Source organism: Phocoena sinus, chromosome X, assembly GCF_008692025.1.
Source record: "Phocoena sinus isolate mPhoSin1 chromosome X, mPhoSin1.pri, whole genome shotgun sequence".
Lineage (NCBI taxonomy): Eukaryota > Metazoa > Chordata > Mammalia > Artiodactyla > Phocoenidae > Phocoena > Phocoena sinus.
In genome coordinates this window covers 22348839-22375591 of record NC_045784.1, presented here as the reverse complement: position 1 = coordinate 22375591, position 26753 = coordinate 22348839, and the positions used below count along the sequence as shown (strand labels likewise).

At 39.5% G+C, this 26753-nt stretch overlaps 1 long non-coding RNA gene across 2 annotated transcripts in view; it reads left to right on the top strand.

The window, feature by feature from the left end:
* Positions 1-1369: 1369 nt before the first annotated feature.
* The window catches only part of LOC116746955, a 113767-nt gene continuing 88383 nt past the window's right edge, over positions 1370-26753 (top strand). For both annotated transcript variants that reach the window (XR_004347929.1, XR_004347928.1), the window contains exon 1: positions 1370-1745. This is a non-coding gene — a long non-coding RNA (uncharacterized LOC116746955). The remainder of the gene's footprint in view (positions 1746-26753) is intronic.

Below are 26753 nucleotides of genomic sequence, written 5' to 3'. Positions count from 1 at the left end.
ACCACCATCTTCCATGACACCCAGGAAGAGGAAAGGAGGGAGCGTTCAGCCCACCACCGAAGGGTCCTAGGACCCTCCCTTCTGCTGCCTGGTGGCTGCCCCTTCAGAACAAAGCTCTAACCTCCCTCGGACCTGGCAGAGGAAATTACGGGCAGTCTCAGCCTGACAGTCCTTTCTTGGGAGTTTAAGGGTTGACAGGAGGGAAACGGGCCATATTCTCTCTTGTCCCTTCTCTTCGGGGTGGGTGACTCCCTTAGTCCTCACTCGGGGTCCTCCCTGGACGGCCGGTGCAGCCTGGAGCTCCTCTTGCCCCGAGGGCCATCTGCTCGCACCAGGGCCGGCACCTCCTTGAGTCTCATTCGGAGGCAGTGAGGGTGACCACGCGGCCGCATGTGGCAGAGTTTTACCAAGCCTGCAGCGTGCGGCAGGCAGGTCGAGGCCCTGTGGCTGGCGGCCCCACTGGCCCTCACTCGGGGGCTTGGGCTGACTCTTGGGAGTGCTTAGGGACGCGCCTTCTGCTGGCCTGCACCTGTCCTCTCAGACAGCAGCCCTCCCTCCTCCGTGTGTGGCCAGAAGGAAGCGGCTGACAACAGGGGAGGGGTTCTAAGGTACCCTTGCGACGAGGAGGACGGTTCTCGCCCTGACTCCTCCCACCGTGCCCTGGAAATCCTCCCTCTGCTGACCTGCGGCCAGCCCCTCAGGACAAGGCCCCCTCCTCCCTGGGTCTCCCGCGTCTGTCCGTCCGTCCGCGTTCGCACTGAGGCAGCCCCAGTCTTTAGACCTGCCCGGAGGCTCCCAGGCCGACGTCAGGGGCGGGGTCCGCGTGGCCGCCATTCTGGGGTGTGGAGCCCCTCGGTCTCCGCCCTTCACTCCACAGGGTTGGGGCGCTCCCTCTACTGAGCTGAGCCAGGGTTCACCAGCCTCAGAGCGAGGTCTTCCTTGCCCGAGACCCTGCGAGGGAAATGGATGAACTTTGGGCCTAACAGCCAGGCCCGAGCCTCTGGGTCTGAGAGCAGGGGCGGGGTGGGCGGGGCCTGTGTGGCCGCCTCTTTTCGGAGGGAATGGGAATTGGGGGTATCGGGAGCGTGTCCCCGCACTTCTAACTGGGGCCGCCTCACACCTTGACACCTGACGAGACGTGGCACTCCTCCCGCGGCTCACTCTCACTGGACGGCAGCTCTCTAAAATGGTGCGCCCCCACAGCGCGATTAGGAGGACGTGACATCCGGTCATGCGCATCTGGGGTCCAGGAGGACAGCAGGGGCGTGGCCGGCCCAGGGCGGGGGCGGGGCCTGGGCGGGGCGGGGCAGGGCGGGACTGGAGGTGGGGGTTGTTTCTGGGGGAGCTTCCCGCAGGCCTGGCACGAGGGCCTTACATTGACTCTTGGCGGGTCCTGGGACATTTCCCTCTGCTGAGTTGAGTCAGCAGGCGTCACACCTTGGCTCTCATTTCTGTCGGCGCCCTCAGCCGGAAGTATCTGGGGCCCTGAGCCTCACAGCCATGCCTGGGTCCCCCGAGACTGACAGTGAGGGCTCTTTGGGGCCCCCTCTTCTGTGGTGGATGCTGCTCTCAATCCTCTCTGTCTTCTCTTGACTCCCTGTAGGTGCTGGGCTACGTCCCGTCTTCTGACCTGAGGCCAAGGCCTCACATCAAAGACATCAACTCCCTGAGACGGCTGGTGTGAAGTGCGGGCACATCTCATTTGGACACTTCTGCCTGGAGCCTCCCAGAGATGGCTGCTGCAGGTAAGGTGAGCTGAGGGGAAAGGAGGCGAGACTCTCTTCTGTGGTTTGGAGCCCGTCAGGTCTCACTCAAGGTCCTCACATTGACTGCTGGCAGGGCCTGCGATTCCTTCCTTCTCTGGTATGAATCCATCCCTGTCCCCAACCACGCCCCACAGAATCCCAGAGGAGTTAGTGAAGGGGCGCCTTAGCCTGACAGTTCCCACTGTGGTCTCTCTTTGTTGACATCACGGGCGTTGCCCAAAAGTTCAGAAATGAATTTCTGTCCTTCTGTACAACTACTGTGTTACTTGCTTTTGTCTTTTAGTCCGTGTGCGATAGTCTATTAAGATGATCACTTAAAAAGGCCAGTTGTCATGCACTAAGAAAGTTTCAGATGGTTATTTCACAGCCTGTGGACCATACTGCCACATCCAGCCCAATCTTTGGTGTCCCACGCTCCTGGCATGCGGGCTCTGAAATGCTGCCTCAGATTCCTTCAGTGAAGCAGTAGAGATTCATGGTCCCGGAGCTCAGTGGAAGAATCAAGGGCTCAACGTTATAGGCTTTTGTCTAATCAATCCTGTCATCTGCCTCTCTTGCAGGCTACAGACCTGTCTCCAATTCAGGGCATCCCCCTACCTGCCCACACTCAGGTTCCAGTTCAGTGGAGACTTACTGTCCCTCAGGGATTATTTAGTTTTGTGTTTTTGTGTTTGTTAATGTTTTTTCTTTGTTCCTTCTGTAATGTTTCCATGGTTGATTTTGGGTACAGGAAACAGTAGCCCATGTTTGATTGTCATCAGCTGCTATGGATAAGGTGCTAAATCTGTAAATGAATTTAGGAAAATAGATATTCTTACAGTATCTGTGCCTCACGAATACACATAACATACTATTCTGGTTGAGACTTCTTTTTCCTAAGTCAATGAGGAAATTCTTATTGTTGCCTCCATGTAGATTATATACATTTTTGTATGGTTTCTTTCTAGGTATATTTTTTATATGGTTGTTTTTGTCTATGGTGTATTTTCTTTTTTTTTTTTTTTTTGATTTTTTTTAACATCATTTTTGGAGTATAATTGCTTTACAAATAGTGTGTTAGTTTCTGCTTTATAACAAAGTGAATCAGTTATACGTATACGTATGTCCCCATATCTCTTCCTTCTTGCATCTCCCTCCCTTCCTCCCTCGCTATCCCACCACTCTAGGTGGTCACAAAGCACCGAGCTGATCTCCCTGTGCTTTGTGGCTGCTTCCCACTAGCTATCTGTTTTACATTTGGTAGTATATATATGTCCATGCCACTCTCTCACTTTGTCCCAGCTTACCCTTGCTCCTCCCCCTATCCTCAAGTCTATTCTCTAGTAGGTCTGCATTTTTATTCCTGTCTTGCCCTTAGTTTTTTCATGACTGTTTTTTTTTTTTTTAGATTCCTTATATATGTGTTAGCATATGGTATTTGTTTTTCTCTTTCTGACTTACTTCACTGTGTATGACAGTCTCCAGGTCCATCCACCTTGCTTCAGATACCTCAGTTTCGTTCCTTTTTATGGCTGAGTAATATTCCATTGTATATATGTGCCACCTCTTCTTTATCCATTCATCTGTTGATGGACACTTAGGTTGCTTCCATGTCCTGGCTATTGTAAACAGAGCTGCAATGAACATTTTGCTACATGCCTCTTTTTGAATTATGGCTTTCTCAGGGTATGTGCCCAGTAGTGGGATTGCTGGGTCTTATGGTAGTTCTATTTTTAGTTTTTTAAGGAATGTCCATCCTGTTCTCCATAGTGGCTGTATCAATTTACATTCCCACCAACAGTGCAAGAGGGTTCCCTTTTCTCCACACCCTCTCCAGCATTTACTGTTTGTAGACTTTTTGATGATGGCCATTCTGAGCAGTGTGAGATGATATCGCATTGTAGTTTTGATTTGCATTTCTCTAATGATTAATGATGTTGAGCATTCTTTCATGTGTTTGTTGGCAATCTGTATTAGTTCTTTGGAGAAATGTCTATTTATGTCTTCTGCCCATTTTTGGATAGCGTTGTTTGTTGTTTTCATATTGAGCTGCATGAGTTGCTTGTATGTTCTGGAGATTAATCCTTTGTCAGTTGCTTCATTTGCAAATCATTCCTCCCATTCTCAGGGTTGTCTTTTGGTCTTGTTTATGGTTTCCTTTGCTGTGCAAAAGCTTTTAAGTTTCTTTAGGTCCCATTTGTTTATTTCTGTGTTTACGTCCATTTCTCTAGGAGGTGGGTGAAAAAGAATCTTGCTGTGATTTATGTCATAGAGTGTTTTGCCTATATTTTCCTCTAAGAGTTTGATGGTGTCTGGCCTTACATTTAGGTCTTTAATCCATTTTGAGTTTATTTTTGTGTATGGTGTTAGGGAGTGTTCTAATTTCATTCTTGTACATGTAGCTGTCCAGTTCTCCCAGCACCACTTATTGAAGATTCTGTCTTTTCTCCACTGTATATTCTTGCCTCCTTTATCAAAGATAAGGTGACCATATGTGCGTGTGTGTATCTCTGGATTTTCTATCCTGTTTCATTGATCTGTATTTGTGCTTGTGTACCAGTACCATACTGTCTTGATCACTCTAGCTTTGTTGTATAGTCTAAATCAGGGAGCCTGATTCCTCCAGCTCCGTTTTTCTTTCTCAAGACTACTTTGGCTATTTGGGGTCTTTTGTGTTTCCATAGAAATTGTGAAATTTTTTGATCTAGTTCTGTGAAAAATGCCAGTGGTAGTTTGATAGGGATTGCATTGACTCTGTAGATTGCTTTGGGTAGTAGCATCATTTTCACAATGTTGATTGTTCCGATCCAAGGACATGGTATATCTCTCCATCTATTTGTATCATCTTTAATTTCTTTCATCAGTGTCTTACAATTTTCTGTATACAGGTCTTTTGTCTCCATAGGTAGGTTTATTCTAAGATATTTTATTCTTTTTGTTGCAATGGTGAGTTGGAGTGTTTTCTTAACTTCACTTTCAGATTTTTCATCATTAGTGTATAGGAATGCAAGAGATTTCTGTGCATTAATTTTGTATCCTGCTACTTTACCGAATTCATTGATTAGCTCTAGTAGTTTTCTGGTAGCATCTTTAGGATTCTCTATGTAGAGAATCATGTCATATCCAAACAGTGACAGTTTTACTTCTTCTTAATTTGGAGTCCTTTTATTTCTTCTCTGACTACTGTGGCTAAAACTTCTAAAACTATGTTGAATAATAGTGGTGAGAGTAGGCAACTTTGTCTTGTTCCTGATCTTAGTGGAAATGGTTCCATTTTTTCACAATTGAGGTTGATGTTGGCTGTGGGTTTGTCATATATGGCCTTTATTATGTTGAGGTAAGTTCACTCTATGCCTACTTTCTGGAGGGTTTTTATCATAAATGGGTTGAATTTTGTCAGAAGCTTTTCTGGATCTATTGAGATGATCGTATGGTTTTTATCCTTCAGTTTGTTAATATGGTTTTTTACATTGATTTGCATATATTGAAGAATCCTTGCATTCCTGGGGTAAACCCCACTTGATCATGGTGTGTGATCCTTTTAATGTGCTGTTGGATTCTGTTTGCTAGTATTTTGTTGAGGATTTTTGCATCTATGTTCATCAGAGATATTGGCCTATAATTTTCTTTTTTTGTGACATGTTGCTCTGGTTTTGTATCCGGGTGATGGTGGCCTTGTAGAATAAGTTTGGGAAATTTCTTCCCCCTGCTCTATTTTGGAAGAGTTTGAGAAGGATGGGTGTTAGCTCTTCTCTAAATGTTTCATAGAGTTCACCTGTGAAGGCATCTGGCCCTGGGCTCTTGTTTGTTGGAAGATTTTTAATCACAGTTTCAATTTCAGTGTTTGCGATTGGTCTTATATTTTCTATTTCTTCCTGGTTCAGTCTGGAAGGTTGTGCTTTTCTAAGAATTTCTCCATTTCTTCCAGGTTGTCCATTTTATTGGCGTATAGTTGCTTCTAGTAATCTTACATGATACTTTGTATTTCTGCAGTGTCAGTTGGTATTTCTCCTTTCTCATTTCTAATTCTGCTGATTTGAGTCTTTTCCCTTTTTTTCTTGATAAGTCTGGCTAATGGTTTATCAATTTTCTTTATCTTCTCAAAGAACCAGCTTTTGGTTTCATCTATCTTTTCTATTGTTTTCTTCATCTCATTTCATTTATTTCTGCTCTGATCTTTATGAATTCTTTCCTCCTACTAACTTTGAGTTTTGTTTGTTTTTCTTTCTCTAGTTGCTTTAGGTGTAAGGTTAGGTTGTTTGAGATTTTTCTTTGTTTCCTGAGGTAAGATCGATTGCTATAAACTTTCCTCTTAGAACCAGTTTTCCTGCATCCCATAGGTTTTGGATCATCGTCCTTTCATTTTCATTTGTCTCTAGGTATTTTTTGATTTCTTCAGTGATGATCCATTGGCTGTTTAGTAGCATATTGTTTATCCTCCAGGTGTTTGTGTTTTTTACCATTTTTTTCTTGTAGTTAATTTCAAATCTCATAGCATTGTGATCAGAAAAGATGCTTGATGTGATTTCAATTTTCTTAAATTTACCAAGGCTCGCTTGTGGCTCAGCATGTGATCAGTCATGGAGAATGTTCCTTGTGCACTTGAGAAAATGTGTGTTCTGCTGCTTTTGGATGGAATGCTCTATAAATATCAATTAAATCCATCTGGTCTAATGTGTCATTTAAGGCCTGTGTGTCCTTACTGATTTTCTTTATGGATGATCTGCCCATTGATGAAACTGAGGTGTTAAAGTCCCCCACTATTATTGTGTTACTGTTGTTTTCTCCTTTTTTGGCTGTTAGTATTTGCCTTATATATTGAGGTGCTCCTATGTTGGCTGCATATATATTTACAATTGTTATAGCTTCTTCTTGGATTGATCCCTTGATCATTATGTAGTGTCCTTTTTTGTCTTTTGTAATATTCTTTTTAGTTTAAAGTCTATTTTGTCTGATATGAGTGTTGCTCCTTCAGCTTTCCTTTGATTTCCATTTGCATGGAATACCTTTTTCCATCCCCTCACTTTCAGTCTGTATGTGTCTCTAGATCTGAAGTGGGTCTCTTGTAGACAGCATATATGCAGGTCATATTTATGTATCCATTCAGCCAGTCTAATGTCTTTTGGTTGGAGCATTTAGTCTGTTTACGTTTAAGGTAATTATGGATATGTATGTCCTTATTGCCATTTTGTTTATTGTTTTGGATTTGTTTTTGCAGGTGTTTTTTCTTCCCTTCCTCTTTTGTTCTCTTCTGCTGTGATTTGATGACTAACTCTAGTGTTGTGTTTGGATTTCTTTTTCGTGTGTGTATGTATTGTAAATTTTCTGTTTGCAGTTACCATGAGGTTTTGATATAGCAGACTGTATATAAACAAGATTGTTTTAAGTTGCTGGTCTTTGAATTTCAAATGCATTTCCAATATCCTACACTTGTGCTCTTCTCTTCTCACGTTTGCTAGTTTTGATATCATATTGTATGCAGATGATTTCCTATCTCTACTATATGCTTGCCTTTACTGGTGAGCTTCCTCATTCATAATTTTCTTATTTCTAGTTGTGGCCTTTTCTTGTCTGCTAAAGAGAAGTTCCTTTAGCATTTGTTGCAAAGCTGGTGGACTCCTAGAGGGCTCATGCAAATGCGTACTCCCCAGAACTACCACCACCAGTGTCCTTGTCCCCACAGTGAGCCACACCCACGCCCCCGCCTCCACAGGAGACCCTCCAATACTAGCAGGTAAGTCTGGCCGAGACTCTTATGAGGTCATCACTTTTTTCCCTGGGTCCTGGTCTGCATGAGGCCCTATGTGCACCCTCCAAGAGTGGAGTTTCTGTTTCCCCGTCCTGTGGAATTCCTTTGATCAAACTCCGCTGGGCTTCAAAGCCAGATTCTCTGGGAGCTTCTCCTCCTGTTGCCAGACCCCCAGGCTGGGGAGCCTGACATGGGGCTCAGAACTTTGGCCCCATGTGGGAGAACTTCTGTGGTATAATTATTTTCCAGTTTGTGGTCGCCTAGCAGCACGTATGGGATCTGATTTTATCGTGCTTGTGCCCCTCCTCCCATCTTATTGTGGCTTCTTCTTCTCTTTGGATGTAGGGTATCTTTTTTGGTAGGTTCCAGAATTTTTTTTCAATGGTCGTTCAGCAGTTAGTTGTTATTTTCATGTTTCTGTAAGAAGAGCTAAGCTCACATCCTTCTACTCTGCCATCTTGTCTCTGGACCAGAACTAATGGAACTTGAATTAACTGCTGATAGGAATGTAAGATAGTACAACCACTTTGGAAAATGGTTTGGAAGTTTTTTAGAAAGTTAAAAATATACATACCATAGGATCCAGCCATTCCACTTCTAGAAGAGAAATTGAATGTACATATAAAGACTTACACATGAATGTTCACAACAGCTTTATCTGTATCACCCTCAGACTGGAAATAATCCAAATTTCCATTAACAGGTGAATGAATAAACAAATTGTGGTATACCAGTCAATAGAATACTACTCAGCAATAAAAAGCAATAAACATTCAGAAACACTGATGACTCTCAAAATAATTACGATGACTTAGAAAAAGTAGACAAGGAGAATGTGTACTCTGTTTCCATTTATAGAAAGATTCTAGAAAAGGCAAACTAATCTACAGTGACAGAAAGCAGGTCAGTACTTGCCTGGGAATGAGGGCATAGAAAGTGAGGGGCAGAAGAAAGGAAGTACAAAGGAACATTAACTTTTAGAGGTGATGTTCATTATCTTATTTATGGTGATGGTTTTATAGGTATATACTTATATCAAAACTCATTCAAACGTTATCATTTAAATATGTAATGTTTATTGTATGTTAAGCATACCACAGAAAGTTATTAGAACTGCAGATTTAGTCATCAAAGCTACTGGTGAGATAGGTGGTTTCGAAAGCCAACAACAAACGAATTTACTTCATACATTTGATTACAGAAACATAAGAATGTGTACATCTGACAATACGCCAGCAAAAGAGCTGAAGGTCATTGGCAAGTGTGATCAAAAGTATTTGCCATATTTATGTCACACAATGTGTTAATGTCTTTAATCTATGAAAAGAGTTTAAAGTATGAACATGAAGTAGAAAATTAATTAAAAGGCATAAATGTGCCAAATCAGCAGAAATAAAATAGAAATCATCAATAAGCATATTTTAGAAACTGTACCTCAATAGTTGTCGAAATTCATATTTTAAAATAAACCATTTCTCATATTGTCAAATACGTAAAAAAATAAATAAATAATGTTAATACTGAGTCTTGTCTCCACAAAGAATATTTGGTTGTTCCCACATATTGTGGGGAAATTAGTACAAACTCCTAGAGTTTCAACTGTCAGTATATTCAAAATCCTTAAAACAGGCCCTGATCAGCAACTCCACTTCTATAAAATTACTCCAAAAAAATCATTATGGATATGTCCATGTACAAAGATTTACTAACAAATACATGCTGTTAATATTAGGAAAGAACTTAAGTACCCAAAAGTAAAAGATTGATTGAGACAACTGTGGTGCGCCCTTAAGATGGAATACATTGCTGCCTCGCGTTTCTTGATATTCAAATAACATAGCAAAATGTTTGGAGTGCAGGTTTTGAATACAGACAACCTGTGACACCACTTACTGCTTTCACACCTTCCTTATGAGGCATAAGTTGTTTAGTGTACCCAAGTCTCAGTTGCTCTTTGTGTAAAGATGGTGATAATTATAGCCATCTACAGGCTATAGCCTTATCTACAGGCTTCTACTGAATATTATACAAGGTAATGGGTGGAACACTTGTAGTCCAGTGCCTGGCCCTGGTAGGGTTCATGAATGTTAGCTATTATCATTAAATGAAAATGTTTAAAACAGTATTTTTTATTTTTGTAAAAAAGTATACACATATGTTAATAGTAGTTAACTCTGAGTCTTGGACTTATACATAATTTTCAGATTCTTCTTTCGTCTGTTACTTAATTTTACAATAAACAAGTGTATGTCATTTAAAAATTAATGAAGACAGATTTTTATAAAATTACTAATTTCAATGAAGATTAATAATGTTTAATTTGGAGTATTTGGGACTATGAGTCATTTTTAACATCTTTATATTTTCAAATTTGCTACATTTATAAATAGAAAAAGACAGTAAATAGATTTCTTGATACTTTAAACATTTAACTTGAAAATGTACTTAATTGAAAAAAGTATGCTTTTATTTTATTAAAGAGGTAAATCTGTTAAGTGTAGTAAAATAAAAAGCTATATTTATTAAGTTCTCCAAGAGAGTAAGGCACCTTCTTAAAATTGTGAATTTTCATTCAATATAGTATTGTGAATTGATTTTAATATATAGTGATCAAACTATATTTCCTCTGAACTTGTATAGTTTCCTGAGATAATTTGGAAAGATCAAGGTCCACTTGCCAATGACCTTGTTTCCTTGTTTGTGAAATAGGGAAAATGAATCATCTTAACTGCTGCCACAGGATTGTTGTGACTCTCATATAATAGAATATGGAGAAGGGTCCTGATAAAAGAAATATCTTGTGGAAATACAAAATATTTTTATTATGAAAATCATCAAGTATTTGTTGCATATTCTTTTAATAAGTTGAAAGCATACTAAAAATTATTAATCAAGAACAAATATAACCCTATCTGGTAAATATTAGCTTCAATAACAAAGATGAAAACATACAATGACTAAAAGTGGATGGAAGTATATTTCTTTCTCATGCAAGTTCGACATCCAGACTGGAGGTGTGGCTTAATGACAACAAGATATTCAGTGGTAACAGTGCTGTCCATGTTGGTGCTTCGCTATCCCCTAGCATACAGCCTTCCTCTGCAGGGTCATAGTTGTCCCCTGCCTTGTTTGGCTTCTAGCTTGTGTGAAGAGGAAATAGAGAAATCCTGATCAAGCAAAAATTGCTTGTGCTCATATTTTATTAGCAAGAATTTAGTTGAGTGACCATACGTAGCTACAAAGGAGGCTGGGCACTGTGGTCTCAGTTGGGTTGTGCTATATAACCAGGAAAAAAGGTACAACAGATTTAGAAGGCACAAGTAACAGTCAAATGTATCACCCTACACAGCACATCTGGCCACTTGAAACCAATGAATCTAGCAATAATACTTGAAGTAATTTCCTGGAATTCATGATTAAATTTGCTTTACGCCTAAGTCATGCTGTTTATCTTTTTCTGTGTGTGGATGTTCTTTATTCTACAAGCTATATTTTAGTATAAGACAAAAAGAACAATTTTGACAAGTCTTCTGCATTTTACAGGGATTTCACCTCTTCTAGTCGCAAAAGAACTCTGCCCCATCATCACATTTCTTGCTTGTCAATAACTCCCTGTGTGAAACTGCACAAGAGCTAAAAAAGAAATTAATGTTCTAAGTTGGGTAACTTTCATGGCGTGTGTAAGGAATAGAGAAAAAAAAAGTGAGAGAGAAGAGAGTGTTTGAGCTATTTCAGAGAAAAACACATTTTATACAAAAAGCCTGTAATGCAGCTTAAAGATTTGGCAAAATGCCCACAAGGTAGCTTAACATGCTTTAGTATTGGGAGGTTGCTTTAATACTGCTCATGAGGAAGCAATTCCTTTGTTAAAGGGCTTTCCAAGTGAATGAGTCTGCCCTGTGCTTACCTTAGGAGGCCTTCCATTCCTAGGAACTCATGTTAATTGCTTAATGCATGCCTGGAGACAGAGCTAACCTTGATTTCTCAAGGAAAGAAAAAAAAAAATTTAACCTTTGATTTGAAAAATGAACTTAATAGATCAACCCATTAAGCCTTTCGTTATTCTTAGGTATTATTGCCAGGATTAGGAATAACCTCACACTATTTAAAATTCCCTCCGTTTCAAGAAGCATGTGGTTTGGGACAGAAGGTCTCCAATCTATCAAAATTTCCATGGCTGCTGTAAGGCTGCTGTAAATTACTTTGGGCAGAAAGGTGGTAGCCGACAAAGTTCCTGTGAAATACATCATTTTAAATGTCATGGAGAGAATCAGTAATCAAGGTTTGTGACGTAAAGTTTCTTTTAGCAGACAGAAGAATGAAAAGAGGCTCTATAAATTCCATAAGGTCTCCTGTCTGATCCCCACAAAAGGATTAATAGTAAGTGAACTGGATGAGGGACCTGAAAAGATTACAATAATTCCTTCATGATTTGAAGCATGAAAAATAATGGGAAGTTATAAGAATGTGTCAGGGTCATTAAGCAACTGTTTCAGAAATTGTCAAAAATAAGGGTGACAGGAAGTCATCATATTGAGAGATCAGATGTGCTTTCTAAAAGTGAATGTTTTGCAAAAATATAACATTCAAAAAACAAAAAAGACACAAGAAAACTCTGGGAGGTGTTGGATAGGTCTATTATCTTGATTGTGCTGATGGTATCACAAGTGTTTGCCTATGTCCAAATTTACCAAATTATAAACATTAAGTATGTGCAGTTTGTATATCAATTATACTTCAATAAGCTATCGAAAATATAACATGCAGAAAAGTACACAAACCTTAATGGTACAGCATGGTACGATTTCACTAAGTAAACACCTCCATATAACACCACTCAGATCAAAAAGTACAACATTACCAACACCTTTGAGGCCCCACTCATGCCCACTTCTACTAAGTGCCATTATGAAAGTAAGCATCCTGATTTCTAGCACCTTAGTGTCGCCTTGTCTTGACCTCTACATAATTACAATTATATGGTGTATACTCTTTGCCCAGCTTCTTTTGCTAAATATTATGTTGATGCTCATGCATGTTATGGAACATGGCAGTAATTTAATTCTTCTCACTGCCATATAGAGTTCAGTTGTGAATATTCCTCAATTTGTTTATTCTTTCTAGAGTTGATGTGCATTTAGATTGCTTCCAATTTAGAGATCACATGAATAATACTGCTCTCAACACCTTTGTATACATACATACATTACTTTGGGTTATGTACTTAGGAGTTGAATTCCTGTGTCATAGAGTATACATGTGTTCAGATCTAGAAGATAGTGCCAAGGAGATCTGCAAAGCAATTGTACCAATATAAACTCCGAGCCGCAGGATATGAATGCTCCAGTTACTCTACAGCCTCAACAGTCGTTGAAATTGTCAGGCATCTTAGTTTTCTGCATTCTGATTGGCATATGGTTATAACTCTTTTTTGCCTTTAAAGTTGCATTTAAAGATATAGTAAAAGATACTATATTTATAAATATATATATTTAAATTTGCATTTAAACATTTAAGGACATAAGAATAGGTTAATCTATATATGATTTAGGGGCAGTAAATTAATTATATAAAATAATCAGTCATTGTAAATCGCATGCATTCATATATAGAGAGAGAAAGAGAAAGAGTGAGAGATCTATATATACACATATATTTTCCCCCTCTTTTTTTTTTTTTTTTTTTTTTTTTTGCTGTACGTTGGCCCCTCACTGCTGTGGCCTCTCCCGCTGCGGAGCACAGGCTCCGGATGCGCAGGCTCAGCGGCCATGGCTCACGAGCCCAGCCGCTCCGCGGCATGTGGGATCTTCCCGGACCGGGGCACGAACCCGTGTCCCCTGCATTGGCAGGCGGACTCTCAACCACTGCGCCACCAGGGAAACCCCATTATCCTTTATTTAGGAACCAAATGAAACATCTTCTACTTTTCCAATCCAGTGAATTGGTTATATCATAAAATAAAATAAAATCATTGAGACAGTTTAAATTAATAGCACATGCTGGGTCTCTATCACAAAATTTGGTTCAAGGAGTTTAGTTTCTTTTTCATTTAAGGAGTTGGGTCATTATGCTGCAACTAATGGGAAATTAATAGATTTTTAAAGTTCTGCAAGCAATAAAGATCTTACACCCCTGCATTATTATTATTATTATTTTTTTTTTTTGCGGTACGCGGGCCTCTTACTGTTGTGGCCTCTCCCGTTGCGGAGCACAGGCTTTGGACGCGCAGGCTCAGCAGCCATGGCTCACGGGCCCAGCCGCTCCGCGGCATGTGCGATCCTCCCGGACCAGGGCACAAACCCGCGTCCCCTGCATCGGCAGGTGGACTCCCAACCACTGCGCCACCAGCGAAGCCCCTCTGCATTGTTTTTAATTATTAAATATTATGGTTGATTTCCTTCAATGTTGATCTATACAACAAGGGTTTAATTTTAAATAGATGTAAATCATTAAAGCACAAGGAAAATTCAGCTTATTCCTAAAAATTGTTCAGAAATTAAAGTCTGTAATTTAAGACTCGTAGATATACTGCTAAAGAAGTAGTTGATACAAAAATTAAAATATCCTTGCATTTCACTATATTGAGAGAAGGGAGGTAGACATTAATTATCACTGTTTGCATATGTCTAGAAAAGAATCTTAGAAATAATAACAAGGGCTTCTTGAATTGTTTTTATCCTATGTTATAATGTAGTCTGATAATGAGGTGGACTAGTATATGCAGCCCTCAAATGATCTAAGGTTAGAATATCACTGAATATGGAAAATGGACCCACAGATTAGTACTCAATAGTATTCGTTTATCCTTTGAACAAATGGAGCAATTAGCCAGCAGTGCAGTATTTTGTCTGCTTTGTTAAGAACTAACCTCCAAACCTCTTGGTGTAGACTTAAGTTTGGTCACAATGCTTTTCTCCTTGTATCATCTTTTCCCCTGTGACTTTGCAATTTCTCCCACTAGAGACAGAGTTTACTTTCTCTCTCTCTGACTTTGGGCTCAACCACGTGACTTGTTTTGGTCAATATGTTTTAGAAGTGATGTAAACAGAGGCACGTAATCTATACTTCTTTGGTAGGGCTTACCTTCCTGCAATTCTGCCATCATAATGAGAAGAGACTGGATCTCAGAATAAACATACATTGAGTAAAATGGAGCAAGGAACCATATCCAGCAGAATTTGCCATTTGAAGTAGTCAGGAGAGAGCATCCAATTAGCAATCAACCTTTGTACCCATGAGTATGAAAATAAATGCCTGTGGTTGCATGCCACCAAGTTGGTTATGAAGCATTGTTGCAGCAACAGATAATTGATATAGTTCCTAAAGGCAGATACCATGTTGAATTCAAGTCTGTCCATAGCACCTATCCAAGTACATGTAGTAAGTAGTCTACAAATGATTATGAAATGAATATATGAAAAGATCTATTTTCAAAGCCTAAGCTTTGAGTACTTTTCTTCTCAGTATTTTATTATGAAAAGTTAAAGACAGGTAAATTGAAAGAACTGTATGGGGAACATCCATATACCCATGACCTGAATTTGCAAGCTTAACATGAACTTTCAGATGCCATTTATAATAACTAAATGAAACTAGCTAAACTAAAGAATCTAGTAGTACATTCATGTACTTTCCCCCCATAAATTATGGTTATCATATTGTCTCATCATTTCTTTGTTATATTTAAGTAACTCAGAAAAGAAACAGATCAAGGCTAATGTGCTAAAGGCTGGCTGCTCCATGTATTAATTGAAATGCCTAAGACAAACTACACACCTATATCTCACAAACATGATACAACTAAGTGTACAGATTGGTAAGGATAGTTTCTGTTGTTCACTATCTGGCCCTGGCATAGTTCTCCTAAGAAATGCCCAAATTAATAATTTTAATGCAAGGAAGAGGGGATTCTCTTCAATGGAGTGTAATCGGGCTAGTTCAGCCATTTCTGGGCTTCCCACTAGATTTCAGGTCTCTTTCAAACCTGCACTAGAATTTAGGGGTGTTATAATGAAGGGGAAGAAGAAATTAACATTTCAGAGCTTACCACTCCATCCAAATGATGAAGTAAATACTTGTTTAGTAGTATATACTTTCATGTGTATAAAGCAAATTAAATGGATTATGAAGCTGAGGCAGTACAATTGGTCTGGATGAATCCCTCAGCACGCTGTGCATCTATTCCATGCTATGTGTATTTGTCCTTATGCTGTTGGAGCACAACAAACATGCATTTAAATCATACTAATTCAAGTATGTACACTCAGGACAATTGAGAGGAATTGAGGGATGAGAAAGATAGTGCCAGTGATTCTTTTAGTAATTCTATTCATCCAAATGTGCCACAGAATAAAGGCGTAGTAGGAGTTATAAATCTGCTCTTCCTTTAATCCACCTCACCCCATCTCTGAATTCTTTTACTTGTGTAAACTTCTTTCTGTTATGAGAGTGATTCCAGTGTTTAAAAATACATATTTTTCATACAGTATGACTTTTAAATATAAGGCAACTGCTTAATCTGTTGCCGAACTGAGGAAAGAGAGATCTTCTAAAACTGGATGAAAAACTGTCAATGAGATGGAGTGTTTAGACAAAACCAACCCTTACAATCTTGAGATTGATCAAAGGTAATTTTGACTTCAAATGATATCATGTCCACAGACTTTAAAATCTAACCCTCATGTTAAATTGATTTTAGTCCCCTGAGATGAGAATAAAACCTCTATCTCCCAAATGAATTACGGAATCTCCAATCTCTCATGGAAATAAGATTTTCTAAATTTTAGAATAAATGAATATTTATCAAGTACTGCTATTAATACACGTATCATAGCTTTACTGTTTATCATCTGTAAAATAATTTCAGTAGTTATTTGCCTAATATTCTTATCTCTTCTACTAGATAGTAAGATTCTGGACATTTTTCTCTCTTTTCATCCCTCTTAGTATTAGCACATTTCAGTGCATGATCTTATAAATGAATGAATATATTCATTCAAACACCATCCATGACTACTTCCCTACTGGATCATATTGACATCCAAAAGGACACTACATGTAAACAGATACCTAACATTTGTCAATATGGATACTTTTACATTATTCCAAATAAATGTAAAGTCAAAGTAACTATCCTACCTTAAGAACAAAACAGGAAAAGTAATGTGATATAACAGCCATGACACAGAGGAGATCTAATCTGATGAGAAATAAATCTTTTCTTACTTAATCCATTGAATTTTAAAGATTGACTTGGAAAAATGTAGAACCACAAGAAAATACCACAGTACTATATAATGCTAACATGTATTGACTACTTAAAATAAGCCTATGAGGCAGGTACTATTCTTTTCCCGATCTTACAGATGAGAAAAATGTCATGAGAAAATAACTTTTCTAATGTGCTAGAATTTGAACCCAAGCAGGCTAGCTCCAGAGACTGTATATATAATCTATCATAGCACCTAGTGCCAGGTTTATGACACTGACAGGCTATATCTACACAAATGATTTTCCTTTTTTGCCCTGCTGGGAGTAAAAATTCTTACATGCATAAGTAAGATTCTGAATATCAACTATCCTTTTGTGAAATATATTCCCAAAGCAATGTAATTGAACATGAAATAATAATGGAAAAAAAGAAAAACCTTTAAAAGCATTTTTAAATCTAACACTACATGAGAAAATAATGCACCAATCAGCAAAATATGTCCCTTGGATCGATTGTAGGCTGTAGAAATAGCTTACCAAGAAAAGGAATAATTCCTTGGTACTAACAATTCATCAGTAAAGGTCTTATGAGTAAAAAAAGAAATACCCTTTATAGTATTGTACCCGTTTTATTGAAGTCCAGATAAAAATCTAAAAGTATTGATAGTCTTTCTAATCATGAATATTTCAAGCGTGCAGTTGCTTCTTGAACCCATCTTCTAACTACAGTTTATCTGGAGGCATCACTGTCTCTTATGGTTTAGCATCCTTTGGACTGACAAAGACAGGCACCCCTGAAAATAATGAATACAGGGTGTATCTTGCCGATTACTTAGGAAAGGCCCAATCATTGTGTTTTCCTTAAATCTGGAGATAGATGTGGTTCTACATTTTTCTGTGTGTTTTATTAAATTCATAGTACCCAGGGCTCATTCTAACGCAAAGACAGGGCTGGCTCTTCCCCATTTTCTCCCTTTCTCAGGTCTGTTTTTTAACTTTGCTCTGATGTCACCCCCTTACTATGTGAGCACCTGTAGCTACTCAATAAATATTTATTGAATAGTATCACAAACAAACCCCCCCCAGATCCCAAACTACTTTACATGCTGATTTTTTAGCTTTTGCACACTATCCATGATCACTTTCTGATGGGTCAAATTGACATCCAGAAGGACAATTTCAATACAGTTTATCTTCTGATTTTATTTGAGGCAATTTTAATGCAACCCAGAACCTTCCGTGGACTACACAGGTCCTTTACTACTACTACTTATAACTTAAAAACTATCACACGTAGCTGAAATCTGATTCAGGTTAACGTAGGTGATAAAGTTCTGCGGTAAACAAGTAGGGTGTGGTTTATTCCCCCATAAACTTAGGTTGAATAAAGAATGTATTTTTTATTTTACTCCTAGCCCTTCTGTTGAGACCCCTGGTATTTGGGTTTTCATTTTTATAAACTTTAAAAAGTTTTTTTTTTTAATTAAAAATAATGAAATGTTTGTTTCACCTTAATTACAATATACAGTTAGAATTCATAAATACAATTCAAATATTAGGTAAAGGTACCATTTTAAAATGTTGAATGTTATTTCCACCACTTGCTTTTCAAATCATCAGTGCCTGAAATAACCAATCACCTGTATCAGCAAAGATAAGCTTACACTGTAAAAAAGTTTCCACCACTAAAATACTCGAGCTTCGAAACTTCCAGATGGATGGTTTCCAGTTAGAAAGAGGGAGTACACATTACTTTCACAGGTAGTAAGAAAAGTGCCTAAAAAAGGATTTTAGCTAAGCCTATGTGGGTAGAAATTTCAGTCAAGAGAAAAGAAATCTAGTAAGAAAGATATTAAAGAGAAAAGAACAAACTTTGTTAATGCTGCAGGAGGTAGAAATAGTTTTCCAAAACTTGGCATAAACAAATGTGTGTCACCAGATTATAGGGCGAACAGGCCTATCAAAAAGTCAATAAGAAAACACTTTTTTAACAGCTCCCATTGATGTGACCTAAGTTAGTAAAATTCAGGCCTAAAGATAAGATGACACTGGTTTTTCAGATGTGAGAAAAACTTTGCAACAACATGAGATCATTACCATAAAAGAGATTAAAGGTGATCTGGGGCAAATATGCCAGCAAAGCATATTGGCTGAGGGTATAGAATCTTGGGTTGGACTCTCTGGATGTGATCCTCGTTTTTCTACACTTTGCCTTCATATCCATGAGTAAATGGTGCAGCCTTTCAGGCCTCATCTTGCTCATCTCTAAATCATACCAAATTAATAGAATTTTCCAAAAGGAATAAAGAAGTTGTACGTAAAGCTCTTGGGACAGTGTCTGTGCTACAGGACAACTGGAGTTACAGGTTTGAGATGGCAACAAGACTTACAAGACAAAATAGGCTTTAAGCTGATGCTACATTTACTTAGCTTGTTAGACATTACCTGTTATTGTTCCAGTTAGCAAACAGGTAATATACTATGTGAATGAGTGTGTACCCTCACCACAAAGGAAGGTACTGTTGATAATACATGAAAGTGAAGACTGCCAAAAGGATTTAAATTGTCCATTGAGTACTGAGACAGTAACTGTATGTTGAGACTACTAAGAATGCTGTTTTTGCCTGGTAAGTTATCCATTTCCCCCTTCTTCTAGTAAAAGTACTGCATCTTTATTCCTGTCCTGCCCCTAGGTTCTTCAGAACCACTTTTGTTGCTGTTCTTTAGATTCCATATATATGTGTTAGCATATGGCATTTGTTTTTCTCTTTCTGACTTACTTCACTCCGTATGACAGACTCTAGGTCCATCTACCTCACTACAAATAACTCAATTTTGTTTCTTTTTATGGCTAATATTACATTGTATATATGTGACACATCTTCTTTATCCATGCATCTGTCAATGGACACTTAGGTTGCTTCCATGTCCTGGCTATTGTAAATAGAGCTGCAGTGAGCACTGTGGTACATTACCCTTTTTGAATTATGGTTTTCTCATGGTATATGCCCAGTAGTGAGTTTGCTGGGTCATACCATAGTTCGTTAATTTTTTTTTCTGGCGGTTCGCAGGCCTCCCACCGCCACAGCCCCTCCTGCCGCGGAGCACAGGCTCTGGACGCGCAGGCCCAGCGGCCACGGCCCGCAGGCCCAGCCGCTCCGCGGCATGCGGGATCCTCCAGGACCGGGGCACGAACCCGCGTCCCCTGCATCGGCAGGCGGACCCTCAACCACTGCGCCACCAGGGAAGCCCTCTTTTGTTAATTTTTAAAGGAACCTCCATACTGTTCTCCATAGGGGCTGTATCAATTTACATTCCCACCAACAATGCAGGAGGGTTCCCTTTTCCCCAGACCCTCTCCAGCATTTATTGTTTGCAGACTTTTTGATGATGGGCATTGTGACCACTGTGAGGTGATACCCCATTGTAGTTTTGATTTGCATTTCTCTAATGATTAGTGATGTTGAGTATCCTTTCATGTGTTTGTTGACAATCTGTATATATTCTTTGCAGAAATGTTTATTTAGGTCTTCTGCCCATTTTTGGATTGGATTGTTTGTTTTGATCATACTGAGCTGCATGAATTGTTTGTATATTTGGGAGATTAATGCTTTGTCAGTTGCTTCATTTGCAAATATTTTCTACCATTCTGAGGGTTGTCTTTTCATCTTGTTTATGGTTTCCTTTGCTGTGCAAAAGCTTTTAAGTTTCATTAGGTTCCATTTGTTTATTTTTGGTTTTATTTCCATTTCTCAAGGAGGTGGGTCAAAAAGGAACTTGCTGTGATGTATGTCATAGAGTGTTCTGCCTATGTTTCTCTCTAAGAGTTTAATAGTGTCTGGCCTTACATTTAGGTCTTTAATCCATTTTGAGTTTATTTTTGTGTATGGTGTTAGGGAGTGTTCTAACTTCATTCTTTTACATGTAGCTGTCCAGCTTTCCCAGCACCACTTATTGAAGCGGCTGTCTTTTCTCCATTGTATATTCTTGCCTCATTTATCAAACATAAGGTGACTATATGTGCGTGGGTTTATCTCTGGACTGTCTATCTTGTTCCATTGATCTATATTTCTGGTTTTGTGCCAGTCCTATACTGTCTTGATTACTGTAGCTTTGTAGTATAGTCTGAAGTCAGGGAGCCTGATTCCTCCAGCTCCGTTTTGCTTTCTCATTATTGCTTTGGCTATTCGGAGTCTTTCGTGTTTCCATACAAATTGTGGAATTTTTTGTTCTACTTCTGTGAAAAATGCCATTGGTAGTTTGATACGAATTGCATTGAATCTGTAGATTGCTTTGGGTAGTACAGTCATTTTCACAATGTTGATTCTTCCAATCCAAGAACATGGTATATCTCCCCATCTGTTTGTATCATCTTTAATTTCTTTCATCAGTGTCTTATAGTTTTCTGCATAGAGGTCTTTTGCCACTGTAGATAGGTTTATTCCTAGGCATTTTATTCTTTTTGTTGCAGTGGTAAATGGGAGTGTGTCCTTAATTTCTCTTTCAGATTGTTCATCATTAGTGTATAGGAATGCAAGAGATTTCTGTGCATTAATTTTGTATCCTGCTACTTTTCCAAATTCATTGATTAGCTCTAGTAGTTTTCTGGTAGCATCTTCAAAGTTCTCTATGTATAGTATCATGTCATCTGCAAACAGTTACAGTTTTACTTCTTCTTTTCCAATTTAGATTCCTTTTATTTCTTTTTCTTCTCTGACTGCTGTGGCTAAAACTTCTGAAACTATGTTGAATAATAGTGGTGAGAGTGGGCAACCTTGTCTTGTTCCTGATCTTAGTGGAAATAGTTTCAGTTTTTCACCATTGAGGACAATGTTGGCTGTGGGTTTGTCATATATGGCCTTTATTATGTTGAGGTAAGTTCCCTCTATGCCTACTTTCTGGAGGGTTGTTGTCAGAAATGGGTGTTGAATTTTGTCGAAAGCTTTTTCTGCATCTATTTAGATGATCATATGGTTTTTATCCTTCAGTTTGTTAATATGGTTTATCACATGGATTGATTAGTGTATACTGAAGAATCCTTGCATTCCTGGGATAAACCCCACTTGACCATGGTGTGTGATCCTTTTAATGTGCTGTTGGATTCTCTTTGCTAGTATTTTGTTGAGGATATTTGCATCTATGTTCATCAGTGATATTGGCCTATAGTTTTCTTTTTTGGTGACATCTTTCTCTGGTTTTGGTATCTGGGTGATGGCAGCCTCATAGAATGGGTTTGGGAGTGTTCCTCCCTCTGCTATATTTTGGAGGAGTTTGAGAAGGATACGTGTTAGGTCTTCTCTAAATGTTTGACAGAATTCACCTATGAAGCCATCTGACCCTGAGCTTTTGTTTATTGGAAGATTTTTAATCACAGTTTCAATTTCAGTGCTTGTGATTGGTCTGCTTATATTTTCTATTTCTTCCTGGTTCAGTCTCGGAAGGTTGTGCTTTTCTAAGAATTTGTCCATTTCTTCTGGGTTGTCCATTTTAGTGGCATATAGTTGCTTGTAGTAATTTCTCATGATCCTTTGTATTTCTGCAGTGTCAGTTGTTACTTCTCCTTTTTCATTTCTAATTCTATTGATTTGAGTCTTCTCCCTTTTTTTCTTGATGAGTCTGGCTAATGGTTTATCCATTTTGTTTATCTTCTCAAAGAACCAGCTTTTAGTTTTCTTGATCTTTGCTATCGTTTCCTTCATTTATTTCTGATCTGATCTGTATGATTTCTTTCCTTCTGCTGACTTCGGGGTTTTTTTTTGTTCTTCTTTCTCTAATTGCTTTAGGTGTAAGGTTAGGTTGTTTGAGATTTCTCTTGTTTCTTGAGGTAGGATTCTATTGCTGTAAATTTCCCTCTTAGAACTGCTTTTGCCTCTTCCCATAGGTTTTGGGTCATCATGTTTCATTGTCATTTGTGTCTAGGTATTTTTTGATTTCCTCTTTGATCTCCTCAGTGATCTGTTAGCTATTTAGTAATGTATTGTTTAGCCTCCATGCATTTGTATTTTTTACATTTTTTTTTTCCTGTAATTGATATCTAGTCTTAGAGTGTTCTCCTGGAAAAGATACTTGATATGATTTCAATTTTCTTAAATTTCCCAAGGCTTGATTTGTGACCCAAGATATGATCTATTCTGGAGAATGTTCCATGAGCACTTGAGAAGAAAGTGTATTCTGTTTTTTTTGGATGGAATGTCCTATAAATATCAATTAAGTCCATCTTGTTTAATGTGTCATTTAAAGCTTGTGTTTCCTTATTTATTTTCACTTTGGATGATCTGCCATTTGGTGAAAGTGGGGTGGTAAATTCCCCTACTGTGATTGTGTTACTGTCAATTTCCCTTTTTATGGCTGTTAGCATTTGCCTTATGTATTGAGGTGCTCCTGTGTTGGGTGCATAAATATTTACAGTTGCTATAGCTTCTTCTTGGACTGATCCCTTGATCATTATATAGTGTCCTTCTTTGTGTCTTGTAATAGTGTTTAAAGACTATTTTGTCTGATATGTGAATTGCTATTCCAGCTTTCTTTTGATTTCCATTTGCATGGAATATCTTTTTCCATCCCCTCACTTTCAGTCTGTATGTGTCCCTAGGTCTGTAGTGGGTCTCTTATAACAGCATATATATGCATCTTGTTTTTGTTATCCATTCAGCCAGTTTATGTCTTTTGGCTGGAGCATTTAATCCATATACATTTAAGGTAATTATTGATATGTATGTTCCTATTATCATTTTCTTAATTGTTTTGGGTTTGTTATTATAGGTCTTTTCCTTCTCTTGTGTTTCCTGCCTAGAGACGTTCCTTTAGCATTTGTTGTAAAGCTCGTTTGGTGGCGCTGAAATCTCCTAGCTTTTGCTAGTCTGTAAAGGTTTTAATTTCTCTGTCGAATCTGAATGAGATCCTTGCTGGGTAGAGTGAGCTTGGTTGTAGGTTTTTCCCTTTCATCACTTTAATATGTCCTGCCACACCCTTCTGGCTTGCAGAGTTTCTGCTGAAAGATCAGCTGTTAACCTTATGGGGATTCCCTTATGTGTTATTTGTTGCTTTTACGTTGCTGCTTTTAACATTTTTTCTTTGTATTTAATTTTTGATAGTTTTATTAATATGTGTCTTGGCGTGTTTCTCCTTGGATTTATCCTGTATGGGACTCTCTGTGCTTCCTGGACTTTATTGACTATTTCCTTTACCATATTGGGGAAGTCTTCAACTATAATCTCTTGAAATATTTTCTCAGTCCCTTTCTTTTTCTCTTCTTCTTCTGGGACCCCCATAATTCAAATGTTGGTGCGTTTAATGTTGTCCCAGAGGTCTGTGAGACTGTCGTCAATTCTTTTCATTCTTTTTTCTTTATTCTGCTCTGTGGTAGTTATTTCCACTATTTTATCTTCCAGGTCACTTGTCAATTTTTCTGCCTCAGTTATTCTGCTATTGATTCCTTCTAGAGGATTTTTAATTTCATGTATTGTGTTGTTCTTCATTGTTTGTTTGCTCTTTAGTTCTTCTAGGTCCCTGTTAAACGTTTCTTGTGTTTTCTCCATTCTGTTTCCAAGATTTTGGATCATCTTTACTATCATTATTCTGAATTCTTTTCAGGTAGACTGCTTGTTTCCTCTTCATTTGTTTGGTCTGGTGGGTTTTTACCTTGCTCCTTCATCTGCTGTGTATTTCTCTGTCTTCTCATTTTGCTTAACTTACTGTGTTTGGGGTCTCCTTTTCACAGGCTGCAGGTTCATAGTTCCCAGGGTTTTTGGTGTCTGCCCCCAGTGGGTAAGGTTGGTTCAGTGGGTTGTGTCAGCTTCCTGGTAGAGGAGACTGGTGCCTGTGTTCTGGTGGATGAGGTTGCATCTTGTCTTTCTGATGGACACGACTGCGTGCATCTCGTGGTGTGTTTGGGATGTCTGTGTCCTTATTATGATTTTAGGCAGCCTTTCTGCTAATGGGTGGGGTTGTGTTCTTGTCTTGCTTGTTGTTTGGCATGGGGTGTCCAGCACTGGTGCTTGCTGGTCATTGAGTGGAGCTGAGACTTAGCGTTGAGTCGGAGACCTCTGGGAGAGCTTTTGTCATTTGATATTATGAGGGGCCAGGAGGTCTCTGGTGGACCAGTGTTCTGAACGTGGCTCTCCCAACTCAGAGGCTCAGACCTGACACCCAACCAGAGCACCTAGACCCTGTCTGCCACACGGCTCAGAAGAAAAGGGAGAAAAGAAAAAAAGAATGAAAGAAAGAAAAAATAATAAAGTTCTTAAAATAAGAAATTATTAAAATAAAACATAAAAAAGTAATTTAAAAATAAAAACTGAGCAACCAAACCAATAAACAAATCTACCAATGATAATATGCTCTTAATACTAAACTAAGATAAATATAAAACTAGAAACAAATCAGATGCAGAAAGCAAACCCCAAGTCTACAGTTGCTCCCAAAGTCCACCACCTCAGTTTTGGGATGATTCGTTGTCTATTCAGGTATTCCACAGATGCAGGGTACATCAAATTGATTGTGGAGATTTAATCCGCTGCTCCTGGGGCTCCTGGGAGAGATTTCCCTTTCTCTTCTTTGTTCGCACAGCTCCCGGGGTTCAGCTTTGGATTTGGCCCCGCCTCTGCATGTCGGTTGCCCTCTGGCATCTCTTCTTCACCCAGACAGGAGGCGGTTAAAGGAGCAGCTGACTCGGGGGCTCTGGCTCACCCAGGCCGGGGGTAGGGAGGGGTACGGAATGTAGGGCGAGCCTGTGGTGGCAGAGGCCGGCGTGACGTTGCACCAGCCTGAGGCGCGCTGTGCATTCTCCAGGGTAAGTTGTCCCTGGATCACGGGACCCTGGCCATGGCGGGCTGCACAGGTTCCTGGGAGGGGATGTGTGGATAGTGACCTGTGATTGCACACAGGATTCTTGGTAGCTGTAGCAGCGGCCGTAGTGTTTCATTCCTGTCTCTGGTGTCCTCACTGATAGCTGTGGCTCGTGCCCATCTCTGAAGCTTATTTAGGCAGTATTCTTAATCCCCACTCCTCGTGCACCCCGAAACAACATTCTCTTGCCTCTTAGGCAGTTCCAGACTTTTTCCAGGACTCCCTCCTGCCTAGCTGTGGTGCACTAGCCTCCTTCAGGCTGTGTTCATGCAGCCAACCCCAGTCCTCTCCCTGGGGTCTGACCTCCAAAGCCTGAGCCTCAGCTCCCAGCCCCCACCCACCCCAGCAGGTGAGCAGACAAGCCTCTCAGGCTGGTGAGTGCTGGTCAGCACCGATCCTCTGTGTGGGAATCTCTCTGCTTTGCCCTCTGCACCCTTGTTGCTGTGCTCTTCTCCATGGCTCCAAACCTTCTCCCCTGCCAACACCCCATTTCCAGCAGTGAAGGGGCTTCCTAGTGTGTGGAAACTTTTCCTCTTTCACAGCTCCCTACCAGAGGTGCAGGTCCCATCCGTATTCTTTTGCCTCTGTTTTTTCTTTTTTCTATTGCCCTACCCAGGTACGTGGGGAGCTTCTTGCCTTTTAGGAAGTCTGAGGTCTTCTGCCAGTGTTCAGTAGGTGTTCTGTAGGAGTTGTTCCACATGCAGATGTATTACTGATGTATTTGTGGGGAGGTAGGTGATCTCCACGTCTTACTCCTCTGCCATCTTGAAGGTCGGGCAGTTGAGGTCATTCAGTTTAGCTATTTCTACTCTAAATATATTAAACTAAAAATTCTTAGTTTACGACGCTGTTAGACTGTGGTGGCCCTAATGCCTTGGTAGTCTGTGTAAGCAAACCTAAACCTGAGAGCCAACGCACTCTAAAATGCGTTGAAATGAAACTGCAGAACAACCGATCACAAACAGCCACTAGGGTTTTTGAAATAAGGAAGCCACTTAAGCTATACCCAGTCAAGTAATTGCTTTGCTTTGCTTTGTTTCCTCCTCTTCCTTATAAAATTCTTGCCCTAGCTCCTGTATGTGGAGTGCTCTTAACCACTTCTGTTTTGGTGCTGCCTGATTGAAATTGATGTTTGCTCAAGTAAACACTTGAAAGTTTAATATACCTTAGTTTATTTTCTGAAACTTGTAACCAATTTGGCA